The 15,058-nt window shown below is 45.1% G+C and overlaps 1 protein-coding gene across 2 annotated transcripts in view; it reads left to right on the top strand.

The window, feature by feature from the left end:
• LOC111865460 (DNA replication licensing factor Mcm7) overlaps positions 1–15,058 on the top strand; it is a 45,336-nt gene that overhangs the window by 27,460 nt on the left and 2,818 nt on the right. The window lies entirely within an intron of this gene.

The following is a 15,058-nucleotide window of genomic DNA, read 5'->3' on the forward strand; positions in this document are numbered from 1 at the left end:
GGGGGACGCGGAACTGTGTGGTTTGAGACAATATTGCTACAAGCTGGCAGATCGCGGGTTCGATTCCCGATAAGGTCATTTGATTTTTTTTCAATTGGCCTAATTTTTCCAGCCACACTGTGTGGCCCTGGAGTCGACTCAGCCTCTAACGGAAATGAGTACCAGGAATCTTCTGGGGGTCCACTTGGACTGCGGCCACTATTGTCCTGTTGTACCAGCCCCAGATGATAGATGATGCTGTTTGTGAAGCAACTGGTGGAATGAGGATTGGCAGGGGAAACCGAAGTACTCGGAGAAAACCTGCCCCAAAGCCACTTTGTTCACCACAAATCCCACATAACCTAACCCGGGCCGCAGCTTCCTGGGGGTAAAGGGCGGCCGGCGCGTAAGGCTGACAACCTCACTGCCATCTGTAAGCCGATTGTCTAGAAAGTGTGGGAGCCTCGACGTATCACAACCCTGTGGGCCTCCATGGCCTGTTACAGGGTTAGCTTTACCTTTTTCACCAGTTTTTAATTTAATTTTTTGTTCCTTCTTGTATTTTCAAGAATAAAATCTCCGAATATGCTCTTACTCATATTTGCGTTCGCATGGCCCCATCGTTCTGTGTGCAACATCTCGTGAAACTGGATACCGTGAAGTTTGGCTGAAACCTGTAGACACATGCCAGTTTCGGTTCAAATCGGGCACTTTATTTGAAGACTGCGCCATCTGGAGCATTGTGTCCAGTACGTCCAGTACCCGCTCGTGTTCCGCAAGTGTTGCCTCTGCAGGGGGGAACGAAAGCGCCGGGTCTGTTCCCAGCTTCTTCTTGTAAGAATGAACCAACTCCACAGAGCACGGCCGTTCTCGAGAAGATAACAGTCGCTCAGCTCGCCTGTTATGGAACCGGGAGGTTTGCAAGACCCCGCATCTGATCCATATCCTAAGGGAGTTAACTCCTGCCCATACATCATACATTACATTTATTTTGTTAAGACCCACTTTAATATTATCCTTTCATGTACGAGAATACACGAAATATCGGATGAAGCGTGCATGCATAATTCGTTGAGTAGTGTTGTTGCCTTTACTAAGAGCAATTTCTGCCGCTTCTGTTTTGTTTGCGGGGTATATAAGTGGACCATGAACCAATCAATGGGACGCGACACTGAGTCATGCTAATCCAAGCGCGTTGTTATTTCGTCTCTGTCCTGGTTTTTCCAGTGGAAAGCTTGACAGAATATTTCCAATTATAATTTCTGTACTCGTCACACTGTAGGTTCCGCTTGTCATAACGTTAATAAAGTACGTAAAAGGCAAAACAAAGCAAAGCTCTCCCTGTAACAGTCCGTGAAGGCCCATAGGGTTGTGAGATGTAGAGGCTCCCACATTTTTCTCTACACAGTCGGTTCACAGATGGCGGTGAGGATGTCAGCCTTAGGCGCCGGCCGGCCCCCCTTTACCCCCCCCCCGGAAGATTCCTGGTACTCATTTCTGTCAGAGAATGAGTCGAGCCCAGGGCCATAGTGCGGCTGCAAGAATTTCTTCAATTGAAAATACCAATGACCTCATCGGGAATCGAACCCGCTACTTTCCGGCTTGTAGCTCCTGAACCAACTACGCTATTGCATACTCCATTAATATATATAAGTCCCTGATTGGGCAAAGATTTTCTGGCATTCCTGACATCCATCGCAACATGACAGCATTACTGCAGGGTATTCCGGATTTTCAAAACTTTCCGGCAGTGGCACCTTCGTTCCACGAAGTGCATAGCTTCACAAGGAGAGTATTTCGAAGGCGACAGCAGCCGCTAGTGCACAAGTAAGCACATTTTGCTTCACAGTTCCATTCCGGGAATTAAATTGTCGCACCTTGTATATATCATCGAGAAGATACTGTAAGTCTTACGTTGCTTATGTAACGACGCGCCCAATTGCCCAGACCGCTCCTACTGTGCTGCCTCGAATATTTGGATGACCGGTGAATACTGAAGTGAAGGTGATGTGAAATGAAACGTTGGTCTAATCGGAGGTACTGTTGCGGCATTTCCCGAAGGGACTGCGGAAAATAATGGAAAACTTTACTCAGGATATCCCGCCTCTGAACCGAGGTTTGAACCTGAGACCACCCAAAGATTAAACCGTGGCCCCCTCTCCATGCCTCGTCTCTTGCTTGAGCATGTAGGATCTGTCCCAGCGCTCGGTGTGAAGAGGTTTCTCTCTTCTGGGCTATAGTGCCACGTCGCCTCCGTCTTCAAGCTAGGGGCTCTGGCTGCTACCTGCTTTATTCTGGTGTCTTTATGTTCTTCGACGTTGAATATGGAGGCGGCATTTTCTTCCGAAACGTCGGCTGGCTTTCAACGGACTACACAGCGTTATGTCCCAGAAGTGTGAGCAGGATACAGGAGGGCTCAAGCGAGTTTTGATGCGACGGTCTGACGGAACGAGAATGTCACCTTCACAGGCAGACTTCTGTGTATCTTGTCATGTGCGGATTGTCACAGAACGGACGTGCTGAGGACTGCGACCGTGGCAGGGAATTTAAAATTGTCCCTTGCAAAAGCACTCGATATTTCAACGAGCACACAGCAGTTTATTTTCTTTAGTTTGTGGGTGGTTTTATGTCGCCCCAAGTAGCTATACTACATAGCGTCGACAGACAGCGGTGGGTGTGTTCATGCACGTCACAGCCCAACATTAGCTACAGTTCAGATTACTGCCGTCAGATGTCACCGCACAATAAAGGAACATTCTATAAATACAGTATATTAATTACACGATATCTAACCTTGAATATTCGAGTACGGCAGGACACGGAGATTATTTGTAACTTGACTTAGTTCAGGAATGGGCCGCACCATGGCTCAAGCGGTTAGTCGCTGGCTTCCCACCGCGGCGGCCCGGATTCGATCCCGGGTCTGGTCAAGTGAAATTTGTGGTGGACAAAGTGGCGCTGGGGCAGGTTTCCCCTGCCAATCTTCATTCCACCAACTGCTGCACAATCACCCTCACCTATCATCTGGGGCTAGTACTATAGACCAGAAGTGGCCGCAGTAAAAGGGACTTAGTCCCACTCCACTAACAATAAANCAAGCAGTCGCGGACAGTCGACAAGGGGTAGTCCTCCATCCTGGAGGTTGCGCGTGGGGCCAACAACTCGCCGTAAAAAAACAAGCTTGTTACGAAATATCATAAGAAGCCTTGGACCTGGAGGAATTCCTTGGATAAAGGACCTAAGCGAAAGAAAATGGATATGAGATTTGGTACTTTGAATGTCAGAAGTACGTGTAGGGCCTGTTCTATAAGTTAATTTACTGGGAGTTCAGGAGGTCAGATGGGGCGGAGGTGGCACTGAATCGGCAGGCAAATACATGTGCATTTCTCTATGGAAAGGGGAATGAAAATCATGAATTAGGTACAGGTTTCTTCGTACATAAGAGAATCGTACCAGGAGTTAAGAGGGTAGAGTTCGTTAGTGTTAGGATGTCATACACAATACTAAGAAGTCGCTGCTGTGATGTCATCTTTCTGAATGTTCATGCCCCAACAGAAGATAAAATTGATAATATAAAGGACAGGTTCTACGAAGAACTAGAACATGAATTTGATAAATTCCCAAAGTGCCATATGAAAATTTGGTTAGGAGATTTCAATGCCGAAATAAATAGAGAAGACATTTTCAAACCAACAATTGGGAATGAGATTTGCACGAAATTAATAATGATAATGGAGTTAGAGTAGTAAACTTTGCCACATCAAAAAATCTTACTGTCAAAAGTACAATGTTCCCGCATCGTAACATCCATAAAGTTACTTGGACATCTCAAATATACTTAATGTCCGATCGTTCAGGGCAGCAGATTGTGATACTTACCACTACCTGGTGGTGGCAAAAGTTAGGGAGAGACTGGCAGTGAGTAAACAAACAACGCACAGACTTCGGATTGAGAGGTTCAAGCTCAAGAAATTAAACGAGGTAGAGGGTAAAGAGCGGAGGCACGCGGTAGCGTAGTTGGCTGAGAGGATGTGCTACAAGTCGGAAGGTCGCGGGTTCAAGACCCGACGATGTCATTGGATTTTCTAATTGACCTAGTCCTTCCAGCCGCACTATGGCCCTGGGGTCGACTCAGCCTCTAACAGAAATGAGTACCAGAAATTAATTAAATAATTTTCCTGAGGAGTAAAGCGCGCTTTTGAATTCGGGCTGACAACCTCACCGGCATCTTTGAGCCGATTATCTAGATATGTGGGACTCACAACCCTGTGGGCCTTCACGGCCTGCTACAGAGATAGCTTTACTTTCTTTTGTTTTAGAGGGTAAAGAGCAATGTCGTGTTAAAATCTCAAATAGGTTCGCAGCTTTGGAAAACTTAGACACAGGTTATGTTAATAAAGCTTCGAAAACTGTTAGAGAGAATATAAAAATGTCTGCCAAGGAGATTCTAGGTTATGAACCGAAGAAGCATAAGCCATGGTTCGATGAAGGATGCTCAAAATTATGAGATCAAAGAAAGCAGGCCAAAATGCAATGATTACAGGATCCAAGCGAGTTAAATGGGGATAATCTGAACAATATAAGATGTGAAACCAGGAGGCATTTCAGGAACAAAAAGAGGGAATATCTGAAAGACAAAACTGATGAGCTTGCAATGAACAGTAAGAACAAGAACATTAGAGACCTGTATAAGGGAATAAATCACTTTAAGAGGGGTTACCAGCCTAGCAGTAACTTAGTGAAGGATGAGAATGGTGATCTGCTTGCAGATTCCCACAACATTTTGAATAGGTGGAGGAACTACTTCTCTCAGTTATTGAATGTACATAGGGTCAGTGATGTTAGGCAGACAGAAATCGATACAGCTGAGCCGTTAATACCTGATCCTAGCCCTTTTGAGGCTGAAAGTGCAATTGCAAAATTGAAACGGTATAAATCGCCAGGTAGTGATCAGATTCCGGCAGAGCTTATTCAGGCAGGAGGCGAAATATTATGTTATAAGATCCACAATCTAATTACTTCTATTTGGCACAAGGAAAAATTGCCTGATCAGTGGAAGGAGTCTGTCATTGTACCAGTTCACAAGAAGGGTGATAAAACTGACTGTAGTAATTATCAGGGGATATCACTGCTATCAACTTCATATAAAATTTTGTCCAATATTCTCTCAATGTTAAGTCCATGTATAGATTAAATTATTGGGGGTCATCAGTGTGGGTTTCGACGTAACAGACCAACTACTGATCAGATCTTTTGAATTCGTGAGATACTGAAAAAAAAATGGATTACAATGAGACAGTGCATCAGCAATTTGTAGACTTCAAGAAAGCCTATGATTCAGTTAGGAAGGAAGGAAGTAAAAGTAACAGGCCGTGGAGGCCCATAGGGTTGTGAGACGTTAAGGCTCCCACATTTTCTAGACAATCGGCTCACAGATGGTAAGGTCAGCCTTACGCGCTGGCCACCCTTTACCCCCAGGAATATTCCTGGTACTCATATCTGTTAGAGGCTGAGTCGACCCCAGGGCCATAGTGCGGCTGGAAGGATTAGGTCAATTAAAATCCACCTCGTCGGGATTCTATCCCGCGAACTTCCGCCTTGTAGCATAGTGCCTTAACCAACTACGCTACTGCATGCCGAAGGAAGTATTGTACAGTATTCTGACAGAGTTTGGGATGCTCATAAAACTTGTTAAGCTGATTAATATGTGTTTAAATGAAACGTGTTGTAATGTCCGTATAGGTAAACATCTGTCTGATAATTCCCCCATCCAGAATGGTCTAAAACAAGTAAAGTAAAGGCATCCCTGTAGCAGGCCGTGAAGGCCCAAAGGGTTGTGAGATGTTGAGGTTCCCACATTTTCTAGACAATCGGTTCACAGATGGCGTCAAGGTTGTCAGCCCTACGGGCCGGCCGCCCTTTACCCCCAAGAATATTCCAAGAATATTCCTGGTACTCAGTTCTGTTAGAGGCTGGAACGACCCCAGGGCCATAGTGCGTTCGGTAGGATTAGGTCAATTGAAGAAAATCCAATGACCTCATCGCGACTTGAACCAGCGACCTTCCGGCTTGTGGCATAGTGCCTCAACCAACTACGCTACCGCATGCCCCCGGTCTAAAACAAGGGGATGCTTTATCGCCACTGCTTTTCAACTTTGCTTTAGAATATGCCATTAGAAAGTTCCAGGAAAACCAGATGGGACTGAAATTAAACGGGACACGTCAGCTGTTGGCTATGCTGATAATGTGAATCTACTGGGTGATAATGTAGATACCATAAACAGAAACTCACGGACTTACTTGACGTTAGTAAGGAGGTTGGTCTAGCAGTAAACACAGAGAAAACTAAGTATATGTTACTGTCTCTTCAGCAGAATGCAGGGCAAAATCATGGCATAGCGATAGGTAACAGATGTTTTGAAAATGTGGCACAGTTCAGATATTTGGGAACGACGATAACAAATCAAAACCTGATTGAGGAGGAAATTAAGAGGAGATTGAACTCAGGTAATGCTTGCTACCTTTCTATACAAAACTACAATTTTTCATGTAGTTCTGTATGGATGTGAAACTTGGTCTCTGACATTAAGGGAGGAATATAGACTGAGGGTGTTGAGGAGAATATTTAGACCGAAGATGGATGAAGTGACAGGAGGCTGGAGAAAACTACATGATGAGGAGCTTCATAACTTTTACTCTTCTCCAAGTATAATTAGAATGATCAAGTCAAGGAAAATGAGGTGGGCAGGGCATGTAGCACGAATGGTAAGGAGAGAAATGCATATAAGATACTTGGGGGAAAGCCAGAAGGAAAGAGACAAGTGGGAAGACCAAGACGTACATGGCTGGACAGTATTAAAATTGATTGGATCGATCTGGTTCAGAATAGTGACCAGTGGAGGGCTCTTGTGAACACGGTAATGAACCTTCGGGCTCCATAAATTGCTGGGAAGTTCTGTAGTAGCTACACAATTGCCGGCTTCTCAAGAAGGGCTCAGCTCCATGAGTGGGTGGCTGATAACAGCTAATCTTGAGGCTTCCAAGTGTTGATGTGTAGATTTTGGCGCCAGCAAGCTGAGCTCAGTTCCAAATGGAGTCAAGACTCAGTGGTTGCTCGAGACGGAAATAAGGCGTTACTCCTTTCACCTGCCGGGAATCGATTCCCGTCACTTTTAATACAATATGTAATATCAGGATATCAAAATTTCTTTGGATAATGATGGGAACGGCACTTAACAAGCTAGAAATGCAAGGTATTTATGTGTTCCATATAAGTCTCAATAAACAGCGTTAACCGGTTGGGCTTTGTGGCGGAGACGTAAAGTGTTTCTTGTTGAGCGGGAGTGGCACAGAGGTAACACCCTAGACTTGTGTTCGTGAAGGGCTGGGTTCCCATAGTGAGGTCTTTCGTAGTTTTCTTCAGTTCCTCCAGGCAAATTCTGGGCCACGACCGGATCATTTCCAGTTGATGATGCGGATTATTCACCAGTTGTAACTGCACTTCATGATGACACTCTCCGAGTGCTGTGAGACACAAAGCAAAGTCATGGGTCTGTAGTCTCATACTTGAACGGTGTCTGTCTCTCTAAAGCACACTGTTCAGTACTTGTCGCCTGAGCTGCCGACCGCAGTCCTCAGCAGCCCAATCGGTTTACGCTGTTTGTTGCGAGAATCCTACGGAACGCACAAATGCACTCTGCGGGCGAACGTTACTGTTAAAGCAGCAGTTCAATATTATTAGTTCGTATTTCTAATTTGTTTTTCAGCGTTGTTTGGCCAGGCTTCGCCGCTAAACACTCGCCCCTTTGAACATGTGTATACATAGAAACAGGAACGGAGCGAGCCTCAGTACTCGGGCTCTGCTTCCCACGCGTCGTCATTGTTTACTGTTGGCCGCCCCAATCTAATGGACATTTAAAAATATAAAAGTACTGTGTATTCAACTGCTCCCACAAAGGGACTGACTCTTGACGCTGATACCCACATGAAATGTGCATAATTATGTTTATTTTGCATCAGCCCTGCATGTTAAATGCCTGATGTTTGAACCATAATGCCATTGTATGGGATGGGTGATTTGTGGTCAAACCAAACATATTGTAGGGTAGTACTGCATATTGGATTTATTGACCACTTTAACCTACAACTCGTAATTCAACTTAATTAAGGCGCCGTCGCTGATTTCCACACACTTAACAAATCACTAGCCTACACGCTAAGTCTTTTCCAGTCCGCAGTTCTTCACTAGTAGTTGCCTGGTAACGGCTTGTAACAATGGCTATTGCTTTGCTTCCGGGCTCAAGTCCCCTCTGAACGGCGGCTCCCTTCCAACTGATTCTTCAGAATCAGAGTCACTTTACGACTGGCGGTTTACCGTCAATCAGTTCGTCTTGGTGACAAGCCCCTTGAGACTCACGACCAGTAATTTTATTTTCCAACTGAACACTTTCGGTTATAGTCCTTGTGTAACATCCTCTCTGACGAGGGGATAGGTCTGTCGTTTACAGTTGCTGCTGGCTCTCGCCAGCGCAGTCAATCTCAGGTCAAACTCCCGCGGGAGTCATGACCATATTTTGCTGTCTCAGATTCGAGACCAACTGATTCTTCAAGTCACATTGCGACTCACTGTCAGTGAGTCAGTCTTGGTGTCAAGCCCAATCTGGGGCTTATGACCAGATATTTATTACTGTTTGACAGTTTCGGTCTTGCTTTGTGGGGCGCCCTCTCTGACGAGAGGACGGGTCTGTTTTTAGTCAGAGTCATTGTCTGTAGTAGTAAGTCATCTGTCACAATGTAAAGGATATTTACATTTTACATGTTAAACATGCTAATAACTGAATATAAAACATATGCAGGGCCTCTGTCAGTCCAGGTTCAGTACAGCAGATTATGCCCTATTTCTAGTAGCTCCTGCTACAACGGCAGTCTAGTCACTTGAACGGTCGTATGCCTGACCGCCGCCAAGTTTAAGCTTCTTGTACTTTCTATGTCGGGCTTCTCCTTGCGCAATATTGCGAACATTTTCGTTATCATGATTTTGTATGGCTTCGCTTGTTGCCTGCACAGTTTTGTTATATAGTCATATACGTATGAAAGTCTGAATGCCATGTGTAAATCGCGGACCGGTGTGCGCCTTGGAAAATTGCCAGTGGTGCGGAGAGCCTAGTTTTGCAGGCGCTGCAATTTCACTAGATGGGTGTCCGCCGCAAACTCCCAGGCAGGACTAGCATAAGTCATTACAGATCTAATGAGAGCTTTGGGGAGGGTCAGTTTAATGTTAGCGCTCAATCGGTCACTTTCGAATAGGGAATACAATTTAATAAATGTTCTGAAGGCCTTGGCTTCGATCATTTCTATGTACGGTTACACCAAGATATTTTACACTGTTTACAAATGGAATACTCGTGTATCTTCAATTCAGTGTAAGATGAGATAGGCGGCCGACGACTGCGAGTGAAGTAGATCCCCTGAGTCTTGTCTTCATTAATTTTGATAGTCCAGCGCTCACGCCAGGTCTCCATTGAACTGAGACCGCGCTGGAGTTTTGTAACCACAAAACCCTCCTTTCGATAGAACATGATAATGACAGCTGGTCCTCGTTATATATCCCCGGCACGGACTGCACAGAAAATGTCTCTCCCATTATTGCGTTTTTTTTGTCATTCCCGGAGAAACAGCGTGTCCACAGAGCTGTTCCCTAGTAACGGCTGTTATGCTGTCACCTGTTTACACAGCTGTTAGTTGGCAATGGGTCTACATGTCACAGTACGTACCACCTGGTTTAACAGTTAAAATAGTGTGCGTTTCACCACCCAAGGTATATATGTGTTTCCCTTTGTAAATATGTACTTCGTAAATGGCATTCACTCTTTGGTCGTCGTTATGGAGATGTGTTTTTCGGTGAGGCGAGAATTGCAATGTCAGATATCCCTGCGCTAGGCATTGCCTGCCCGCAACACAGAGCACTGGACGCCACTTGAGTTGATCTTTGTCAGGTAGCGGAAACTGGGGCCAGTTTCATTTTCCTTCACAACTTTTGCTCGGAACCTATTCGTCTGCCCAAAGTGTTGTTAGCGAGTTAGGCGTAGAATTGCACGCGAGTCTTCATTTTTAATTGTTGTTCGATTTTAACCAAACTTAGGATGTGCGGATAGATTTTCGTAAATCTCAGTATCAAGTTTCTTGAAAATTCTTTTGTCCTCACGTTGTTCTGAATTCGGACAGACAGACAGACAGACCTGGCGATGCAACATTTCGTTACGCAAGCGCTAAGAAGCAGAAATGGCGTTGCAGATTGCATTTTAATGGAGATCGAATTGTAACACAAGGAGTTAATTAGTGAGAGGTTGTCTTGAACCTTCCGCTCGCAGCTCCCGCACAAAATCAGGCTACTTGTCGAGAACCAGTTGCCCCCATTAATATTAGATGGAGCCAGGCCTCATCTGGTATTCAGACACGAGACAAGCCGACTGGCATTATGCTAGCAGACTTAACGCGTTCTTCATATTGCATTATTCTGAGGTGGGATGGGGACTGCAGGAAAGCAACAGAACCGGAGAGCAGAGAATATTTGAAGAGTTTCATTATAAAGCAGTGCTTGATTTTCGAGCTCTGGGTTTGGAAGTAATTTAAGAATAACTTGTTGATCCCGTTCATTAAATACGTGTATGTGTTAGATATAAGTGAATGTTCGACCTGTAGCGATATGTATCGATTTTATGCAATGTGTTATACGATATAAAGTCATTCGGATTCAGAGAGTGCGGTATTGCTAGAGAGAGGTAGGGTAACCTTTACATGCATGGGGCGCTGATTGTTGTAGTGCGCGAGAGGAGCACAACGTCCCAGCGCTCATTCCCGATTTTGAACCAGAAGACACCGATGAACGCTGTAAGAGCGAATATTTTCGTTATCGCTGCGTCATATTCTGATTTAACAGATGGAACATGAAATTCCGACAGCCGCTGTCTGCAGAGACGGTCGTATTGCTGCAACATTACTGCTGTCCCATGTCACCGGGCATGACCGGCTGTGATACTTGAACTCGAAAGCCCAAAGTCATTATGTTTTAGTTTAATGTTTTGCACGCTTTAAATTTGTAATATAATGAACAATGAATTTCAGGCAGAAAGGTATAGGCTTGAATAATTTATTGATTACTTCCGCATGTTTTATCGGTTGTTTTCTTGTTAAACAGCACAATCAAATAAACTGAATGAACAGGCGTAACAGAATTCCAAAGACTAAGAAGATGCAATGGACACTGTTGTTTTCTAGTTTATCGTATATCACAGAACATTGCGACCTGCCAAGGCCAGTGCATGATGTAGACTGTCTTTCTGAAAACTCGTGTAAGTAAAGACCGCCTCGGTCTAAAACGATTGAGAGTACGTTTTCCCACGTAAGTCAGCTACAGAACATGCGAATTAACATTGATTATGTAAGATTTGACGTTTTCGCGGCGGTGACTATGAAGAAAGCCGTCTCTGGGATGTGGCATCGTGTAGATGTCTTAACCAACTCTAACAGACTTGTCTGTTAGCGCCTGCTCACGTTGGTTCTTCGCTCGCGAATTTTCTTTTTTCTTTACCCTGAAGATGGAGGCGAAACGTTGATTAACACTATCTACTCGGCGCCACATCCCAGAAGACTGCTATCTTCAACATTGATTATAATTTCTCAAATATCCAGAATCAGTGTAATTGCTGTCCAAGTGACGTTGAGTATAAGGTAATCGATTTACTGGTTGTCCCGCCTCAGAACTTTGTATTGTGCTGAGGTTGAGGCGAGATGAATATTGTAAATTCCAAGTAGCTGTAACGATAGGAGGAATTCGGGCACTATTGCTGCCGTTCCCTTTGCAGTATTTTACATTCTGTCCTTTTTAGGGATCTGAAGATTCAAATGTACATTAACTCATAATTTTAATTAGTAAGGAACTTGGTCTTACATTGTGGGAAGAACATGGATTGAGGCGGGTTCAAAACTGGATACAAGGAAAATGTTACTATTCGAAAGACTTAAAATTACACAACGAGGAATTTCGCAATTTATATTCTTTAAGTTAATATTTTTATGGTTTTGTAACCAGGAAATTAGAGTTGATCGGAGTATATAGCACGCACGAAATATGTACAGATGCTAAATTAAATTTTTAAATTCGCTTGGGGGGGGGATCCAACTGGGTCCACTCGGCACGGCGGCCAGTGATTGGCCTATTGTACCTGCTCCAGATGATTATGATGATGGAGAATTTGGTGGAATTAAGATTGGCAGGGGAAACCGAAGTACCCGGAGAATACCTGCCCCAGCGCCACTTTGTCCACCACAAATCCCACTTGATCAGACCCGGGATCGAAACCGGGCCGCCGCAGTGGGAAGCCAGCCACTAACCGCTTGAGCTATGGCGCGGCCCCAAGTGCAGATGTTAGTGAGAAGTCTGAAAGAAACAGACCACGTGGGAGGCCTAGACATAGATGGGAGAGCATGATATTGAAATGGACCATAAATAAATAGGATATGCGGATGTGAGCTGGATTAATCTGGCTTGAGAGGGAGTTCACTCGCCATCTCTCGTGAGCGCAGATACGAGTCACGAACACTTTGAACTTATCTCATAATCATAGTATCTCTGTTGTAAGCCTGTAAGTGGAACGTGACCTCGAAATATTGGATCATAACTCCAAAAGCCCCGCCATTACCATAAAGTTAACGTTTCAGTAAGCAGACATGTTTACATTTTAAGCGGTGGATTAAGTTAATTGCTGCTCCTTACAATTCGCTGATCCAATTCGTTTAATATGTAATTAAGTTCTGTTCGCTTCGGGTCAGGGAGCCCGTGTTAAAGTCTCAGTCGCATGGAACAAATATATTCAGGGCGAAGGAAATTCCCTTGCAGGAGTAGGACTGGAGAACGCCCGAACAGTGGAGACACGTTTCACTCGTATGCAGGAGGTACTCGGTTCGAATCCGAGTCTCAGATTATCGTTGCTGTGTTTTACGGATTCCTCGCAACTGTCGGCATGTACCTTTATAGCAGGGCGCTGCGACCGCCTCGCACCCCCCCCCCCTGCATTATCACAGTCGGCATATACATTACTGCACATAACTACGTGAAGCACAGTGACAGTTGTGTTTACCGCCTGCTTACTGTGCCCCTGTGTGTCATACGCGTCTCAGAAGAAACAGCGATTACTACCCTAAAGAGCATAAGCGGTTGGTCTTTGTAGCCGAGAAACACTGTGTTTTTGAGAGGTGGGGAATGGATCTTTAAATATTATAGCTTGTACTGGTAAATGAATTCGAAACAACATCCGCTGCTAGGCAACAGATTCTTAATAAGCAAATATATGCATCCATTACTGGGTGACACCTTCGCAAACAAACACGTTCCCACAGATACGATTGGAGTACAACAATGAACGGTGTTTTCTACAGGGTCCGTGTCGAGATGTTTATAAGAATGACAATTGGAACAGGAGTTCGGAGAGTTATAGGGGAGTCTGTGAAGAGAAGACTTAGTCGGTGCAGTTGAAGAATGCCCTTTGTTAGAGCCGTTACCAGGAAACGGCCAATGAAGACAGACTGAAAAGTCTTAGCGTGTGCTGTAGTGATTTCTAACGTGGGGAGATCAGTGAAGGCGCTATAATTAAGTGCAGTCACGAGTCGAGTGTTAAAAGTGGTCAATAAATCCAATCTCCAATCCAAACCCCGTCTATAGTCACGACCATACACGTGAAAGTATACATGCATGGGCTTCAGGCCTCATCAAATTTAAACCCCTTGCTGTGGGAGCCACCAGATTAACACCCCAAATTATGCAATTCACAATCATAAATAAGAATTCTGCGGCCCTTGTCTCGAGCCTCTCCTTCGTACAACTGAGAAAGCAGTGGTACGCTTTGCCCCCGGAAACACAATCCCTGCTCACTCCGCACGGCCTTCTCTCTCCTCAGGCTTCGCATCGGCTTCCTAACCTGACTGTCAATGTGTTGAGATTATGTTTATGCACTGTGCTACAAGCCGGAAGGTCGCGGGTTCGATTGCCGATGAGGTCATTGGATTTTTCAACTGACCTAATTCTTCCAGCCGCACTATGGCTCTGGGGTGGACTCATCCTCTAACAGAAATGGGTACCACGAATCTTCCTGGGGGTAAAGGTGGCCGGCGCGTAAGGCTGTCAACTTCACCGCCATCTGTGAGCCGATTAGAAAATGTGGGAGCCTCGACGCCTCACAACCTATGGGCCTCCACGGCGTGTTACAGGGTAGCGATACAAGGACATCACTAGCAACACGACACGCAGCATACTGCGGCCTGCGTGCGAGCGTGTGGCTATGGTTACGTTCGGCGAACAGGGTAACAGTAAATTGAGTTTAAATGAACTGCAAAACTTTCGTCGAAACAAGAAAATTATAGATTGCTTTTACTGCACATTTTACAGAAGAAATTACATTAGGGTCCTGCGCGAGAAAGCAGTGACGGGAAATTTGATTTCATACAGGTGGTGCTGTTGGAAGCAGCGACGCGCACCGCATCACGGAAGCGTGTGGGGGAGGAAGATAAAGTTCACGTAGTTGGGTGCGGTAGTCGTCAGTTTCACGTTCCGACCACATTTACCCCTGGCATCCGATTCTGGGCGCGGTCGGGTACTACTAACATCCGTGCAGCTTTCTCTGTTGCTGGGCAGTCCATTGTTGGCGCGGCACTGCCGTGACCGAGAAACGGAACCAATGTTTGCGGAACCTGATTCATTTTGTGCTATCATTGTCACAGCTGGCTGGATCGTGACCCACAGGTTGACAGAGATAATGATCGGCTTGTCAGAGAAGGGACACGCTGTCTGGACACCCATCTGGAGCACATTCCCCACTCTGAGGGCTAGGTCGATCGAACTGTATAAGAGACCTACATATATGTTTCTTCTATACTAGTACAGTCTGATTGCTTACGTGAAGTGTGGAATCCTTGAGATGGACAGTATTTACAGAAAGTACACGAAATATGGATAACATTAGTACATTCCTGTGAAGTTAAATATATTGTCCAGTTGACCTTCTGCAAAAGAGTGGAGTAACTT

This window comes from Cryptotermes secundus, unplaced genomic scaffold (genome assembly GCF_002891405.2).
Source record: "Cryptotermes secundus unplaced genomic scaffold, Csec_1.0 scaffold454, whole genome shotgun sequence".
Classification (NCBI taxonomy): Eukaryota; Metazoa; Arthropoda; class Insecta; order Blattodea; family Kalotermitidae; genus Cryptotermes; species Cryptotermes secundus.